At 46.0% G+C, this 18,608-nt stretch overlaps 1 pseudogene; it reads right to left on the bottom strand.

Annotated features, from left to right (window-relative positions):
* The window catches only part of LOC111976828 (brefeldin A-inhibited guanine nucleotide-exchange protein 2-like), a 53,840-nt pseudogene that overhangs the window by 26,875 nt on the left and 8,357 nt on the right, over positions 1-18,608 (bottom strand).

An 18,608-nucleotide genomic window follows, 5' to 3' on the forward strand; every position in this document is an offset into this window, starting at 1 on the left:
CTCAGAGAGCTTGGCTCTTCACCTGTCCACAGCCACCATTATCTCAGAGAGCTGGTCTCTTCAGCCTCTCACCTGTCCACAGCCACCATTACTCTAGAGAGCTTGGTCTCTCACCTGTCCACAGCCACCATTACTCTCAGAGAGCTTGGTCTCTCACCTGTCCACAGCCACCATTACTCAGAGAGCTTGGTCTCTCACCTGTCCACAGCCACCATTACTCAGAGAGCTTGGTCTCTCACCTGTCCACAGCCACCATTACTCTCAGAGAGCTTGGTCTCTCACCTGTCCACAGCCACCATTATTCTCAGAGAGCTTGGTCTCTCACCTGTCCACAGCCACCATTATTCTCAGAGAGCTGGTCTCTCACCTGTCCACAGCCACCATTATTCTCAGAGAGCTGTCTCCTCAGCCTCTCACTGTCCACAGCCACCTTACTCTAGAGAGCTGGTCTCTCACCTGTCCACAGCCACCATTACTCAGAGAGCTTGGTCTCTCACCTGTCCACAGCCACCATTACTCAGAGAGCTTTGTCTCTCACCTGTCCACAGCCACCATTACTCTCAGAGAGCTTGGTCTCTCACCTGTCCACAGCCACCATTATTCTCAGAGAGCTGGTCTCTCACCTGTCCACAGCCACCATTACTCTCCGAGAGCTGTCTCTCTCACCTGTCCAGCCACCATTACTCTCCGAGAGCTGGTCTCTCACCTGTCCACAGCCACCAATTACTCTAGAGAGCTGGTCTCTCACCTGTCCACAGCCACCATTACTTCTCAGCTCAGAGAGCTGGTCTCTCACCTGTCCACAGCCACCATTATTCTCAGAGAGCTGGTCTCTCACCTGTCCACAGCCACCATTACTCTCAGAGAGCTGAGATGTGTTCGAATACCCATACTAACATACTGTATACTTAATGAGTATATACTACATACTATTTAGTTCATTTTAGTACACTGTAAACAAACAGTATCCTTTCAGTTGAGCGCAAGCTCTTCGCCTGTCTACCGGAATTTGATGCTGTTGCTATGCAACCTATTGATAGCTTTTTAGCGTAACAAATTACTAGTTAGACATTTTATGACTTCGGTTGTGTTCTAAAATTCAAATCTGGAGTGCCAMAGTGCGCTTGTAAATTCAGAGCATTGTCCTTTTGTAAATTCAGAGCGTTTCGCACTCGCAGCGCACACTGGACGCTCTGGCCGACGAGTAGGGTTTATTTGAGCGTTCTGACCTTACAAAGGCAGTCAAGCACACAAGATAATGTTGGCTAGCTACTTCGACACAAATGAGACCACTGACCATTTTACTCGCCCTAGCAGAGCTGGTTAGGCAGTTATGTTATCCAGAGCGTTGGTGACTAACTGTGCTGCTGGCGACAATTTAATTACGCTTTTTTGCCGACTTTTACGGACACTGGCCATAMTCGGGTGTTGAGCGCTCGTATATTCATTATTCTGTGCTCTGGAATCGAAGTAGATCGCCAGAGCGAATTTACGAAAGCACCCGAAAGTCCCTTGAGAACYCACAACGACTATACCATTTAGCTAAGCTAACATGCTGACCAGACAGGACACATCTCGTGCGCGTCGCAAAATAAATTTAGAAATCCATGTTATTCAATTATTGCACCCACACTGCTCGCGCACGCCAACAAGCGTCTGCGATGCCAAGGGCTAAAATAYAACTCCTTTCTATTTCTGACACAGATCGCGCTGCAAGTCCTGCCTCTCCCATCTCCTCATTGGTTTATAGAAGCAGGTACCCACGTGCCATCTCCTCATTGGTTTATAGAAGCAGGTACCCACGTGCCATCTCCTCATTGGTTATACCCACGTGGGTGATTGAAAGATGAACTGTTCTGCCGATTGTCGTGGTAAGGAGCCTGGAAGGAGGAGAGATGACTAGAAACGATTCGGTTGACCGTTTTATGTGTGGATTAAATGTCGGAGTAGAGGACCTTGTGCATTTCAGGTAAAATAACAATGTTTATATCCCAGGACAAATTAGCTAGCAACAGCAAGCTAGCTAAATAGGACAAATTATCTAGCAAGTGCAAGCTAACTAGCTGAATTGCCATACATGTTTGTTTAATGCTTTCGACCTGTCCTCAAATTAAATGTCATTGGTTCAGAGTTTGTTTTGATATTTTAACCAGCGTGTCGTGTTCGCGTTTGGTGTAGGGGGACAAAATAAATTTACGCGCACAGCCGGTTTGGGTTCCGTGTAAGAATGACGGGAATAATCAAGTCAGTAAAAGTTGGGTAGTTAGTTAGATAGCCAATACTGGCAAGTTTGATGTATAATTTAGCTAGCTAACATACCGGAAAATACTGCTGTAATGATATGTGGTTCATAAGAACAGCGTAGCGAACAAATTGTCAGCCAACATAACCTGTAACGTAACTTATTTGAAAAGTCATTACATTGTTCAACAATTTCTTAACCTTTGTCATAATTAGTTAAAGCAGTGAATTTGTATCCGCTCTCTTACTTCGGCTGCATATTTTCCGCCATTTTCTTCAAATCTGAAAACGATMTGAAGCCACGCCCATTTCCTCTAGAATTGCATTATGGGCCCTAAAGTACAGAAATAGTGTCCTCTGCATGTATACTTTATATTTTGGCGAATTTATTACGACATCCGGGAACTTTTGGCATACTAACTATATCCATACTATGAACAGTAAGCATACTATATACGCAATTCACGTCACAAATAGTACAGTTAGTGCAGTTAGTATGAGTATTCAAACACATCTCTGGTCTCTCACCTGTCCACAGCCACCACTACACTCTGAGAACTGGTTTCTCCCACTGACTCCTGGATATGAGCCATCTGCCTCCGGTCTGGACCTCCAACAAGGGTCCCTGCAACAGGAAACACATTTAACACACCAGTTACTTGCCAAACGGCACCCATATCCCCTACATAGTGCACTACTTTTGATCATGGTCCATAGATCCCTGGTCAAAAGTAGTGCACTATTACAGGGAATAGGGTGCACTTTGAGACACTAACTCTGTCTTGAAACACCATTTACACAGTCAATGTCCTTGATGTTCAAGAGCCCTGTGAGACCTACCCAGTCCCAGGGTCATGAACTCCTCTCCCCCGGTGGGGAAGCCCTTGATGCCGGCCTGGCTATCCCGAACCACTCCAGAGATGTAGCGTGTRTTCACCCCCGTGCCAATCAGCTGGGCCAACTCCAGCTGGCTGATACACCGCAGGATCTGCAGAGAGAGAGAGTTAGGGCCCGGAGGTGAGCCTCAATGTTCTGTTTAAAATGTCTCTACCAAGTGCTACACTATATAATATGGGTTGGARTGCTGACTAACAGAAGAGATGAGAGGCAGGGTTGGGAGAAGCCCTCTGACCTACCTCGTGCCAAGAGTTGCCCAGGTAGTTTCCGTCTGTGTGGGCCACAGTGATAAGGGTCTTGATGGTGTCGATGTTCTTCTGCTTCATCTCAGTGATGCTGGAGCTGGCTGTGAGCAGGGTGAACCGAGCCAAGGCTTGGACATACGCATCCCTCTCCAACGACACAGAGACAGACAAAGCCACAGACAGATGGGGAATTCATGTAAAGATGAACATAAAAAAGACACAAAAAACTATTTCTTCTAGGTTATTTAAGTTCATGTTAAGTCTAGAACTATGTTTGATTGGGGGGGGGGGAATCAACAACAAAAATAATATTTGGAAAGTAAAGTGTATAGGCCGTGTTTTACACAGGCAGCCCACGAATTGGCAAAAGAGCTGATCTGATTAGTACAAACAAACAAAAATATTAGTGGAAAAAGATCAGAATTGGGCTGCCTGTGTAAACCCAGCCTAAGGTTGCTACATTAGATGTTTTAGAAGCGGAGGTCTAGCTGTGTAGCCAGGGGAGACAACTAACCTGCATACTGAAGATGCATGCAATCCTGACAGCACAGCGGATCCCCTCCAGACACAGAGAGGCCACCTCCTGGTCGTCACAGTCCTGTAGGCCCACGCTGAAAGCTGCCAGGAGAGGGGTCCACGCCAGCTGAAATACACAGGCAGGTAGAGCACACAGGTTTGAATCCTTTAACTTCGTAAAGAACATCGGTCACACACACACACACACACACAGGGTGAAGTCATCTTCTGGCACAGGTGATAGTCTGGGCTTCTGCATCTACATTTCTTGCTCATCTACTCATAGCGGTGTCAGAGGAAGGCACAGAGCATCATCAAGGACCTCGCCCCTCCCAACCACCAGCTGTACTCTCCCTTACCGTCAGGCAGACATGAGGTCTGATAGAAACTGTTTCTGAGCCTGTTGGTATCTACAAGCCATCAGACTTCTGAACACTGCAACCGAACTGACCACCTGCTCTGATTCTCCACACCTTAGTACACATACACTCACACACCGTGTACAAAACATTAAGAACACCTTCCTAATGGATTAGCATCAAACAGCCCCAGTGATATGCAACTTCTCAAATATACACAGGCAGTTAGGAAAGTTAAGGTTTGCTTTTTCAAGCAGAAATTTGCATCCTGTAGTACAACCTTAAAGTTCTGGGACACTGTAAAGTCCATGGAGAATAAGAGCACCTCCTCCCAGCTGTCCACTGCACTGAGGKRAGGAAACACTGTTACCACCGTTAAATCCACAATAATTGAGAATTTCAATAAGCATTTTTCTACGGCTGGCCATGCTTTCCACCTGGCTACCCCGGTCCACACATCCTGCGCTCCCCCAGCAACTTGCCAAGCCCCCCCCCCCCACTTGCTCTTCCACACATCAGATAAGGCTGATGTTTGAAAGAGCTGCAAAATCTGGACCCCTACAATCAGCCGGGCTAGACAATCTGGACCCTCTCTTTCGTATCGTCTGAGATCCCCATAGATTGGAAAGCTGCCGCGGTCTGTTACAGACCTATATCTATCCTACCCTGCCTTTCTAAGGTCTTTGAAAGCCAAGTTAACAAACAGATCATCGACCATTTCGAATCTCATCTTCTCCGCTATGCAATCTGGTTTCAGAGCTGGTCATGGGTGCACCTCAGCCACGCTCAAGGTCCTAAACGATAACATAACCGTCATCGATAAGAGACATTACTGTGGAGCCTTATTCATCGACCTGGCTAGGGCTTTCGACTCTGTCAATCACCACATTCTTATCGGCAGACTCAATAGCCTTGGTTTCTCAAATGACTGCCTCGCCTTGTTCACCAACTACTTCTCAGACAGAGTTCAGTGTGTCAAATCGGAGGGCCTGTTGTTCGGACCTCTGGCAGTCTCTATGGGGGTGCCAKAGGGTTCAATTCTCGGGCCGACTCTCTTCTCTGTACATATCAACGATGTCACTCTTGCTGCTGGTGATTCTATGATCCACCTCTACGCAGACGACACCATTCTGTATACCTCTGGCCCTTCTTTGGACACTGTTAACTAACCTCCAGATGAGCTTCAAAGCCTTACAACTCTCCTTCCGTGGCATCCAACTGCTCTTAAATGCAAGTAAAACTCAATGCATGCTCTTCAACCGATCGCTGCCCGCACCTCCCCGCCCGTCAAGCATCACTACTCTGGGCGGCTCTGACTTAGAATATGTGGATAACTACAAATACCTAGGTGTCTGGCTAGACTATAAACTCTCCTTCCAGACTCACATTAAGCATCTCCAATCCAAAATTACATCTAGAATCGGCTTCCTATTTCACAACAAAGCATCCCTCACTCATGCTGCCAAACATACCCTCGTAAAACGGACCATCCTACCGATCCTCGACGTTGTCATTTACAAAATAGCCTCCAAAACCCTACTCAACAAATTGGATGCAGTCTATCACAGTGCCATCTGTTTTGTCACCAAAGCCGCATATACTACCCACCACTGCGACCTGTATGCTCTCGTTGGCTGGCCCTCGCTTCATACTCGTCGCCAAACCCACTGGCTCCAGGTCATCTACAAGTCTTTGCTAGGTAAAGCCCCACCTTATGTCAGCTCACTGGTCACCATAGCAGCACCCACCCGTAGCACGCGCTCCAGCAGGTATATCTCACTGGTCATCCCCAATGCCAATTTCTCCTTTGGCTGCCTCTCCTTCCAGTTCTTGCTGCCAATGACGGAACGAACTGCCAAAAAATCTTGAAGCTGGAGACTCTTACCTCCCTCACTAGCTTTAAGCACCAGCTGTCAGAGCAGCTCACAGATCACTGGCACCTGTACATAGCTCATCTGTAAATAGCCCATCCAATCTACCTCATCCCATACTGTATTTATTTATCTTTCTCCTTTGCACCCCAGTATCTCTACTTGCACTTCATCTTCTGCACATCTCTCATTCCAGTGTTTAATTGCTATATTGTAATTACTTCGCCACCATGGCCTATTTATTGCCTTACCTCTCTTATCCTACTCATTTGCACATGCTGTATATAGATTTTTCTACTGTATTATTGATTGTATTTGTTTATTCCATGTGTAACTCTGTGTTGTTGTATGTGTCGAACTGCTTTGCTTTATCTTGGGCCAGGTCGCAGTTGCAAATGAGAACTTTTCTCAACTGGCCGACCTGGTTAAATAAAGGTGAAATAAAATACTTGATTGCACACACTCCCCTCAGAACAAACCTCAATTCGTCGGGGCGTGGACTCTACAACGTGTCAAAAACGTCCACAGGATGCTGTCCCATGTTGACTCCAATGCTTCCACAGTTGCGTCAAGTTGGCTGATGTCCTTTGGTGGTGGACCATTCTTGATACACACGTGAAACTGTTGAGCGTGGAAAAACCCAGCAGCGTTGCAGTTCTTGACAAACTGATGTGCCTGGTACGTACTACCACAACCCCGTTCAAAGGCACTTAAATCTTTTGTCTTGCCCATCACCCTCAATGGCAAAACACACAATCCATGTCTCAATGAATCAAGGCTTAAAAATCCTTCTTTAACCTGCTCTCCCCTTCATCTACACTGATTGAAGTGGATTTAACAAGAGACATCAATAAGGGATCATAGCTTTCACCAGGATTCACCTGGTCAGTCTATGACATGGAAAGAGCAGGTGTTCCTAATGTTTGTACACTCAGTACATTCTGCTACACACACAAACAACTGTTGCTACCAGACTTATTATTCTGTTCAGTTTATACACCGACCCCCCATTCCCCAAAACACGTGGAAATATTGCTATAAATTGTGCCTTCCTGTATTATACTTATGCAAAAAAAATATATATATATTCTGCCGTTTATATCGTATTTTTATCTAATAACATTTGTTCATGTTTTTGCATTGTCGAGAAGGAACTGCAAGTAAGCATTTCATTGGACGATGTATACCAGTGTATCCCGTACATACGACTAAATAAGACGTTCAACTCTGGGTTTTAGGCTGGGTGACCTGTGGTATCAGTAAAGCTTCTGGTTTTAGGTTGGGTATCAGTAAAGCTCTTTGGGTTTTAGGCTGGGTATCGTAAAGCTCTCTGGGGTTTTAGGGTGGTATCAGTAAAGCTCTTGGGTTTTAGGCGTGGTATCTGTAAAACTCTCTGGGTTTTAGGTTGGGTATCAGTAAAGCTCTTTGGGGTTTTAGCTGGGATCTGTAAAGCTCTTTGGGTTTTAGGCTGGTATCAGTAAAGCTCTTTGGGGTTTTAGCTGGGTATCTGTAAAGCTCTCTGGGGTTTAGGTTGGGTATCTGTAAGCTCTCTGGGTGTTAGGTTGGGTATCAGTAAAGCTCTTTTTTGGGTTTTAGCTGGGATCTGTAAAGCTCTTGGGTTTTAGGCTGGGTATCTGTAAAGCTTTTGGGTTTTTAGGCTGGTATCTGTAAAGCTCTTGGGTTTTAGTTGCGTATCTGTAAAGCTCTTTGGGTTTTAGGTGCGTATCAGTAAAGCTCTTTGGGGTTTAGGGTCGCGTATCAGTAAAGCTCTTTGGGTTTTAGCTGGGTATCAGTAAAGCTCTTGGGTTTTAGGCTGGTATCGTAAAGCTCTCTGGGGTTTAGGCTGGGTATCAGTAAAGCCTCTCTGGGGTTTTAGGTTGCGTATCAGTAAAGCTCTTTGGTTTTAGGCTGGGTATCAGTAAAGCTCTTTGGGTTTTAGGCTGGTATCAGTAAAGCTCTTTGTGGGCTTTAGTCGTTCAGTAAAGCTCTTTGGGGCTTTAGGTTGCGTATCAGTAAAGCTCTTTGGGGTTTTAGGCTGGGTATCAGTAAAGCTCTCTGGGGTTTTAGGCTGGGTATCAGTAAAGCTCTCTGGGGTTTTAGGCTGGGTATCAGTAAAGCTCTRTGGGGTTTTAAGCTGGGTATCTGTAAAGCACTTTGTGACAACTGCTGACGTAAAAAAGGTCTTTATAAAATACATTTGGTTTGATTGAGGCTGACTGACGCTGCAGTACCTTGAACATGGGCCGGACGTGCTCCAGGTGGGTGGCGCTGAAGAAGGGGGCCTGGGCGTGGCTTACAGCCTCCATCAGGGCCTTGGCTGTCTTCGCCATCTGTTCCATCTCAACGTCATACAGCAGACGACGCTGCTTCTCATTGGCTACGCCTGCAAAGAGAGACCGCCCACATTATCACAACTAATCTCTCGTGGACAGACAACTTAAAAACATCTGATAAAATGATGTAAAATATTAGGTCTGGGTTGACAGTATCACATGACCAACACCTATGTTTCCTAGGCAACCAGTAGGGCTATAATTCCCCCTGGGCAGGTTGGCGTAGGGGTTCAGCTGACACATAATACATACAGGATTAGATAGTTTGTCAGAGAGACATGTGTTCAGACAGTTGGGACATTGAGGATTCTGCATTATGATGCATTTACATGACACCACAACATTCTACAACAGCCATGTTAGAACCCCATTAATATGACACTACAACATTCTATAACAGCCATGTTAGAACCCCATTAACATGACACTACACCATTATATAACAGTCATGTTAGAACCCCATTAACATGACACTACACCATTATATAACAGCCATGTTAGAACCCCATTAACATGATACTACAACATTCTACAACAGTCATGTTAGAACCCCATTAACATGACACCACAACATTCTATAACAGTCATGTTAGAACCCCATTAACATGACACTGGGAATATTTAAAACAATACCTGAAAGTCTAGAATCAGAATAATATTCTAAATGTTGTCTCAACTAAATATATGGCTCTTTGTCATACCCTAGCTCCTCTACTTACTGTGCTTGCTAGCCTTGGGTGTGATAGTGTGCTCCTTGCTGTCCTTCATGGCGATCTTCTTGCCAGCGATCTCATGGTATATGGAGGACAGGTACTCCTCAGGCAGGTCCTTACTGTCGTTGATGCCACGGTTCATTCTGATGTACTGTTCCTTGGTCATTTTGTTCTTCACCTGTAACATAACACAACGGTGGGGACCTCAGTTAACAAAAACAACTGGCCGTAGGTAGGTATGAACAGGCTAAATGACAGTCTGGTCGAGTTGTGGTGGTGGGTTCACAAAGGAAGGGTTGGGAGTTCAAATCCCGGATGAGCAATGCATGGTAACTTTTTGGGCCTTTGTAGCTCAGATGGTAAAGCATGTAACTCCAGGGTAGTGGGTTTGATTACCGGGACCACCTATACGTAAAATGTATGCATGACTGACTAAGTCGCTTTGGATAAAAGTGTCTGCTAAATAGTCAAGTTTAGACACCTACTCATTCCAGGTTATTTTTTTATTTTTTTTACATTGTAGAATAACTGTGTAGACATAAAAACTATGAAATAACACATATGGAATCATGTAGTACCCAAAAAGTGTTTACAAATCAAAAATATATTTTATATTTGAGTCGTCGTCAAAGTAGCAGCAATTTGACCATGATGGCCTGATTCACGCAGTCTCCTCTGAACAGTTGATGTTGAGATGTGTCTGTTACTTGAACTATGAAGCATTTCTTTGGGCTGCAATTTCTGAGGTGCAGTTAACTCTAATGAACTTATTCTCTGCAGCAGAGGTAACTCTGGGTCTTCCTTTCATGTGGCGGTCCTCATGAGTGCCAGTTTCATCATATCGCTTGATGGTTTTTGCAACTGCACTTGAATAAACTTTCAAAGTTCATGAAATTTTCCGCTTCGACCGACCATGTCTTAAAGTAATGATGGACTGTTGTTTCTCTTTGCTTATTTGATCTGTTCTTGCCATATGGACTTCACAACACAACTTATTGGCTCAAACGCATTAAGAAAAATAAATTCCAGGCACACCTGTTAATTGAAATGCATTCCAGGTGACTACCTCATGAAGCTGMTTGAGAGAATGCCAAGAGTGTGCAAAGCTGTCATCAAGGCAAAGTGTGGCTATTGGAAGAATCAAATAGGTTTGATGTCCTCACTATTATTCTACAATGTAGAAAATAGTCAAATAAAATAAAGAAAATCCCTTGAGTGAGTAGGTGTTCTAAAACTTTCGACCGGTAGTGTATATACATAAAACCAGACTGACTGATTGGTTGGTGTTCTGACCTGTGGACTGTGCAGGTCTGTGGTCAGCATGATGATGGAGAAGGCCAAGACGTAGGCTGTGTCTGCACTGGCAAACTCCCCCTGTCTGCAGGGGCAAGATCATTGGTCACATCAATGTAACACGGCGGGAGAGTAACACATCAATATAACACGGGGGTAGCGCATCAATAAAACACGGGGTAGCGCATCAATATAACACGAGGAGGGAGCGCATTCAATATAACACGGGGGGTAGCCATCAATAAACGAGGTAGCACATCAATATAACACGGGGAGAGTAACGCATCAATATAACACGGGGAGTAGCGCATCAATATAACACGGGGGGGGTAGCGCATCAATATAACACGGGGGGTAGCACATCAATATAAACGGGGGTAGCAATCAATAACACGGATAGCACATCAATATAACACGGGGATAGCACATCAATATAACACGGGGAGTAGCACATCAATATAACACGGGGTAGCACATCAATATTAACAGACATTAAAAAACGCAACATCCACACAGTATCTATAATTGAGGATGTTCTTCATGACAGGTTTCCAGAGAGTGTATAAAATCTCAATGCCTCCCCCTGCAGGTAGCATACAGCCACTGACAGCCATATTCCTTACCCCTGGTTACACTCCAGATATCGGGCAGCAAACTTCTCCATGAGCCTGTCAATCTTCTGGGCCTCTCCTGGGAGCCGGAAGCCCTCCAGGAAAGCCCTCAGAGCAGAGACAAAGTCCCGGCCACAAAAGTCCAGCTGGTCCACATAGTTGTACATCACCTCCTTGTTGAAACGGATATTCTCCCCCAAGTACTCCCCTACCTGGGTCTATAGAGAGGAGAGTGGAGAGAGGAAATAAAAAGTTGTGTAAGAGTTTATTTTATTTAACCTTTATATAACCACGGAAGTCCGTTATATACAACAGCATTTACAATGACAACATATTTTTGTACAAAGTAAAGACTGAGCACATCACAAAACCATCCTAGAGAGGATACTGAATCCAAGTTCTCCATGTTTGCCCAGTGATACAAGTRGGGTGAAGGGRTATGAGGTTGTGGTGAGGAGCTCACCGTATCCAAGCGCTCCTCTTGATGCAGGAACTGGGCGATTTCTTCCGCTGTGGTTCCCAGCATGCCTTGGTCTTGTAAGTACTGGACACCTCGCTTGGGCTTTTTGTTGAACCTTGAGAGATGGTGACACAAATAATCTATGGCTACTACAGATATATCATATCATTAGATAGTCAGGGAGATGTCTCGTGGCCTGATAGACAGATACAGAGAAAGTCAGAGGGGAGGACAAAGGGAGTGCGACTCACAGCTCAATGCCYTGCTCAATGACGTCCTTTTGTTGTTTGATGACCTCATACTGTTCTGGGTGGTCCGGCTGGGAYGACTGGACACTAGATGACACGGTAGAGTCCAGAGAGCTGACGCTGTCTCTACGAGACGCCAGCTGGTCGGGAAGCTTGAGCTCCGCACCCTCACCATCCGACGGCTGCTCCTGGCCTGGGTCACACACACACACAGCAGGGTCAAGACACACACCTAGTTGTTCACAGCTAGACACACACACAGCTCATTATACTCACCGAGGTTGGCCTGCAGGTTGGGGTTGACATACATGTCTCTGCTCCACTCCACCATGCATTTCAGAATGGACACCAGACACTCCAGGCCRTTCTTACGCAGACTCAACTCCTGGGAAAACACAGTACCAGTCAAAAGTTTGGACACCTACTCATGCAAGGGTTTTGTGTTCTTTATTTTTACTATTTTCTACATTGCAGAATAATAGTGAAAACATCAAAACTATGAAATAACACATATGGAATCATGTAGGAACCAAAATAGTGTTAAACAAATCAAAATATTTTAGATTCTTCAAAGTAGCCACCCTTTGCCTTGACAGCTTTCCACACTCTTGGCATTCTCTCAACGAGCTTCCTGAGGTAGTCACTTTGAATGCTTTTCCAACAATCTTGAAAGACTTCCCACATATGCTGAGCACTTGTTGGCTACTTTTCCTTCACGTAGKGTTCCAATTCATCCCAAACCATCTCAATTGGGTTGAGGTCAGGTGATTGTGGAGGCAAAGGTCATCTGATTCAGCTCTCCATCACTCTCCTTCTTGYTCAAATAGCCCTTACACAGCCTGGAGGTGTTGAAAAACACATGARAGTCCCACTAAGCCCTAACCAGATGGGATGGCGTATCACTGCAGAATGAGGTGGTAGCCATGCTGGTTAAGTGTGCCTTGAATTCTAAATAAATCACTGACAGTGTCACGAAACAAAGCCTCCCACACCATCACACCTCCTTCTCCTCCATGCTTCACGGTGGGAACCACACAAGCGGAGATCATCCGTTCACCTACTCTGCGTCTCACAAAGACATGGCCATCGGAACCAAAAATCTCAAATTTGGACTGAGACCAAAGGCCAGATTTCCACCGTTCTAATGTCCATTGCTCGTGTTTCTTGGCCAAAGCAAGTCTCTTCTTATTGGTGTCCTTTAGTAGTGGTTTCTTTGCAGCCATTCGACCATGAAAGCCTGATTCACGCAGTCTCCTCTGAAGAGTTGACGTTGAGTTGTGTCTGTTACTTGAACTCTGAAGCATTTATTTGGACTGCAATTTCTGAGGCTGGTAATTCTAATGAATTTATCCTCTGCAGCAGAGGTAACTCTGGATCTTCCTTTCCTGTGGCGGTCCTCATGAGAGCCAGTTTCATCATAGCGCTTGGTTTTTGTGACTGCGCTTAAAGAAACGTTCAAAGTTGTTGACATTTCCCAGTTTAAGACGTGAAGGTCAGTCAAAGTAATGATGGACTGTTGTTTCTCTTTGCTTATTTGAGCTGATCTTGCCATGATATGGACTTGGTCTTTTACCAAATAGGGTTATCTTCTGTATACCACCCCTACCATGTCACAACACAACTGATTGGCTCAAACGCATTAAGGAAAGACATTCCACAAATTAACTTTACAAGGCACACCTGTTAATTGAAATGCATTCCAGATGACTACCTCATGAAGCTGGTTGAGAGAATGCRAAGAGTGTGCAAAGCTGTCATCAAGGCAAAGGGTGGCTTGTTTGAATAATCTAAAATATGAAATATATTTTGATTTGTTTAAAACTTTTTTGGTTACTACATGATTCCATGTGTTATTTCATAGTTTTGATGTCTTAGTTTTGATGTCTTCACAATTATTCTACAAAGTAGAAAAAAGTCAAAGAAGAAAAGATAAATCCTGGAATGAGTAGGTGTGTTCAAACTTCTGACTGGTACTGTACATCTCCTGTTAACGGTCGGTGACATCATTTACAGAGCTCAAAAACAAAGAAACAGATAAATGACTGAAAATCCAACCATGATTTTGTATATAATGTATAACTCTGTGTAAATTCCTCTGTCTGTATTCTGTCTCTAAATGTTGTCTATCACTAGCAGCACCATACCACCAGGTCAAATTCTGACTGTCAATGTATTTGGTGAATAAAAGTGATTCTAATTCTGACCATATTTGGTAGGTAACTACTGACAGGTCAGTGTGAGGTCACCTGTAGAGGGGTCATCCCCAGCTCCTGGCCACTCCTTCCCATGGCAATCTTAGACAGGTCATTCACCAGACGCTCAAAGATGTTGGCAGCGTTCAGGTCACAGTCGTAGTTCACATAGATATCCACCACACACTGAGCATCTGGGGTGAAGGGTTTGAAGAGGGGGAGGGAAGATTAAAATGAGACGGGTCTAAATGAGGGTTGAGTGGTATATGGTACATAAACAGCAGCATGTGTTTTTACTTGCACATATCCGTGTCAGGGTTTGAATGACCATCCACTTGTGTTCAAAGGAGCTGGATGACGTTTCCAGGATGGTCAGGAAAATCTCCCTGAAGAACACCTGAGTTCGAGAGAGTGAGGAAGGGAGGGAGGAGAGAGTGAGGGGAGGGAAGGGAGGAGAGAGTAAGGGGAGGGAGGAGAGAGTGAGGGGAGGGAGGAGAGAGTGAGGGGAGGGAGGAGAGAGTGAGGGGAGGGAGGAGAGAGTGAGGGGAGGGAGGAGAGAGTGAGGGGAGGGAGGAGAGAGTGAGGGGAGGGAGGAGAGAGTGAGGGGAGGGAGGAGAGAGTGAGGGGAGGGAGGAGAGAGTAAGGGGAGGGAGGAGAGAGTAAGGGGAGGGAGGAGAGAGTAAGGGGAGGGAGGAGAGAGTGAGTGAGGGGTGGAAAGAGAGTGAGGGGTAGAGAGAGAGTGAGGGGTAGAGTGGAGTAGAGAGAGAGTGATTTATTTTAATTCCCTGTTGCCTATTCTGAACTGAATGACAGGACTCTAAATAAAATCCCAGATTAAATCTCTATTTAACTCCTGCATCTCACACCTCAATCTGCATCTTGAGGTGGACTTTGAAGTGGGAGAGCAGGGTGAGGAAGATGGCGAGGGAGAGCTCGAACACCTCTGGCACAGAGGAGACACCGTTCTTCGAGAGGGCCACACACAGGTACTGCTTGATGGCGTTGACAAACATCTCGTGGGTGCGGAAGACAGGCCCCGCCCCCTGGAGCACAGACAGCAGCAGCTGCAGGGACACCACCTTGGAGCGCAGCTCATGAGACCTGAGGGCGAGAGAGAGAGAGGGCGAGAGATTGCGAGAGAGGGCGAGAGATTGCGAGAGAGAGATTGCGAGAGAGAGAGAGAGAGAGGGCGAGAGGGCGAGGGCGAGAGAGAGAGGGTAACAAAAACAGTGGAGAGGAAGAGGGGAAAGAAGAAGTTGGATAAAGGAGAGATGGAGGACAAACACAGGAAAAAGCCAGAGGAGATGGGGGGTGTAAATATTCAACAGTGTAGTATATGAATGTCTTGTACAGTCTATAGCCTCAGTTGAATAGAGCTATTTAGGTTTAAAGTAGAACACGTCCCTCTTATGTTTGGAAGCAGAGATCAGGCTCAGCATTCGTCTATTCAGACTCCCAGCCTCAGGGTTTGACATTAGAGACACTGAAGACACTCCGTCTAGAACGTAAAACCTCCAGAAAACCTCAGGATCTTTAAACACTAGTTATATCAAGCAAGTGGCAGCTAGTTATATAGTCCTGTATTCGGGCCTGGTGGTCTTCTGTAGCTTAGCWAGTAGCGAATGAACTTTGCAACACCAGTATAGTTGGTTCAATTCCKGGGACCARCCGTACGCAAAATGTATGCATGCACACATGASTAAGTRGCTTATGGATAAAACAGTCTGCTAAATGACATTATTGTGAACAGAAAGCAGAAAATGTGGCCTTGGTTTAGGTGATGAGACCAAGGGAAAGGTGAAGTTGTGGGTGTGAACAGAGGGGAAGAAATGGCTGAAAGGCTAGTGGATGATGTCTCACTTTGGGTCAGGGGGTCCGTCCGCCAGCGGCTTCATGGAGAGCTTACAGAGGGATCGGAAGACCAGGAAGGCGTCTTTCTGCAGGATGTGTGAGAAACGAACAGCGTTCTGGCCACCCTGCATGGACTCTAAATCCTAAAAGACACAACGAGAAAAAAAATTACTAAAACAGAACAGCTTTAACTGTACCATGCAATTGTCAATACATAACTAAAAATGAGCATAACTACGTATAATTAATAAAGGGCAAAAATCATCAGGAATCACTGTTCCCATAAAACCTTTGATGTGACACATCCTCATTCCAAGATAAGAGATCACTCACCAAGATGTCTGTAGAGGACACAGAACCATGGTCACCCATAATGCCGTTCATCTGGTTCCTAACTGTCCTGGGTGTAGGGGGCGTCAGATCAGGGTGCTCTGGGGGTATGTGTGGGGGATAGTCCCCTGCTGTGTGGAGGGGTGGAACAGACAAGTCAGATACACTCAAATGTATTTTATAAAGCCCTTTTTACATCAGCAGATGTCACAAAGCGCTATACAGATAGCGGCCTAAAACCCCAAACAGCAAGCGATGCAGACGCACAATGGCCTGGAAAAACTAGAAAGCAGGAACTTTGAAACAGGTGTGTAAATGACAGACAAGCCCTGATTAAAAAAAAAAAACTCTGTCCAGTCACTCCGATCACAACCAATTACTGACCTTGTGCAGTTTGGGTCTGTGGTTCTGGTTCTGCGGCCACTTCCTCCACCACATCAGTCGTTGGTTGCTCTGTTGGCTTTGAATCGACCTGCCCTCCTCCAGATGTCCCCCTCTCCCCTAATTCTGATCCCCCTCCCACTTCATTCCCTTCCTCTACTGACAGTGTTACCGCTGGTGGTGTTTCTGGAAGTGGATCATTAAAAACTATTGATGAGGAAAAAGACCAAGTGTCAAATTAATGATGATGATGTGAGCTTCAGAAATGTCTTACAATAAAATTGTGATCTATGGCAGGGCACTCCAACCCTGTTCCTGGAGAGCTACCCTCCTGTAGGTTTTCACTCCAACCCTGTTCCTGGAGAGCTACCCTCCTGTAGGTTTTCACTCCAACCCTGTTTCCTGGAGAGCTACCCTCCTGTAGGTTTTCATCCAACCTGTTCCTGGAGAGCTACTCTCCTGTAGGTTCAACACCAGGGCACTCGACCCTGTTCCTGGAGAGCTACCCCTCCTGTAGGTTTTCACTCCAACCCTGTTCCTGGAGAGCTACCCTCCTGTAGGTTTTCACCCTAACCCTGTTCCTGGAGAGCTCCTCCTGTAGGTTTTCATCTCCAACCTTGTTCCTGGAGAGCTACTCTTCCTGTAGGTTCACACCAGGGCAGCTCCGAACCCTGTTCCTGGAGAGCTACCGCTCCTGTAGGTTTTCACTCCAACCCTGTTCCTGGGAGAGCTTAACCCTCCTGGTAGGTTTTCCTTCAATCCTGTTCCTGGAGAGCTACCGTCTCTGTTAGGTTTACTCCTAACACTCTGTTTCCTGGAGAGCTACCCGTCCTGTAGTTTAGCTCACTCCAACTTGTTCCTGAGAGCTACCCTGCGTAGGTTTGTACCTGCTCAACACCTGTTCTGGCAGAGCTACCTCCTGTAGGTTTTCTCCACCCTGTTCCTGGATACTACCCTCCGTTAGGTTTTTGCACTCCAACCCTGTTCCTGGAAAGCTACCCTCCTGTAGGTTTACACTCCAACCACAGTTGGAAATAACCTGACTCGTCTCATCAACCAGAAAATGATTAACATGAAGTGCGTGGGCCTTCCGAATGGTGCAGCGGTCTAAGGCACTGCATCGCTTGAGGTGTCACTAGAGACCCGGGTTTGATCCCAGGCTGTGTCACAACCGGCTGTGACTGGGAGTCCCATAGGGTGGAGCACAATTGGCCCAGCGTCGTCCGGGTTTGGCCGGGGGGGGGGGTTACGTGACTCACCGAGCTCTAGCGACTCCTTGTGGCAGTCTAGGCATCTGCAGGCTGATTTCAGTCGTCAGATAAACAGTGTTTCCTCCGACACATTGGTGCAGCTGGCTTCAGGGTTAAGCGAGCGGGTGTTAAGGAGCGCGGTTTGGCGGGTCATTACTCAACTGTCGCCTCTCCCGAGCCCGTTGGGGAGTTGCAGCGATGAAAGAATAAGATCGAGCTGAAAATGGGATGGGTGAAAAAGTGTGGGGGGCACCATTTTTTATAGTAGTTCTCTTTTCATAATACAAGTGGGCGCCCTAGCTATTATTAAAGGTTGGAGTGTAACCTATAGAACGGTAGCAGGGTTGAGCCTAGTGTAAAGCTTTAGGAGTGTAGCTTCTGGGAACAGGGTGGAGAGCCTCATGTAGGAATGCGTAACGTACTCCGGGACGGATCGGTGGAGTGCAGTGTCCTCTGATGTACAACATAGGGTTGGAGAGCCTAGTGTAAAGCTATAGACCGGGTGAGCGGGTTTGGAGACTAGTGTAAAGTACTATGAGTAGCTCCGGGAACAGGGTTGGAGAGCTAGTAAGCTATGTAGGACGTGCTGATGAGTGAGAGCTAGGTAAAGCATGCGTGTTAGCTCACCGCTGGTGAACAGTGTGTGTGAGAGCTCTGTGTAATAGTGGCTATATGAACGTAGTCTAGGCATGGGTGGAGAGGCGCGCTATGTGTCTACGCTTTAAGCTTTAAAAGAACGGTAGCTGTCGCGTGGAACAGGGTTGCCATGAGCTCGACTGTAAGCTGATAGGACTGTAGCCGACCTGGTACTAGGGTG

This window comes from Salvelinus sp. IW2-2015, linkage group LG17 (assembly GCF_002910315.2).
Source record: "Salvelinus sp. IW2-2015 linkage group LG17, ASM291031v2, whole genome shotgun sequence".
NCBI lineage: Eukaryota > Metazoa > Chordata > Actinopteri > Salmoniformes > Salmonidae > Salvelinus > Salvelinus sp. IW2-2015.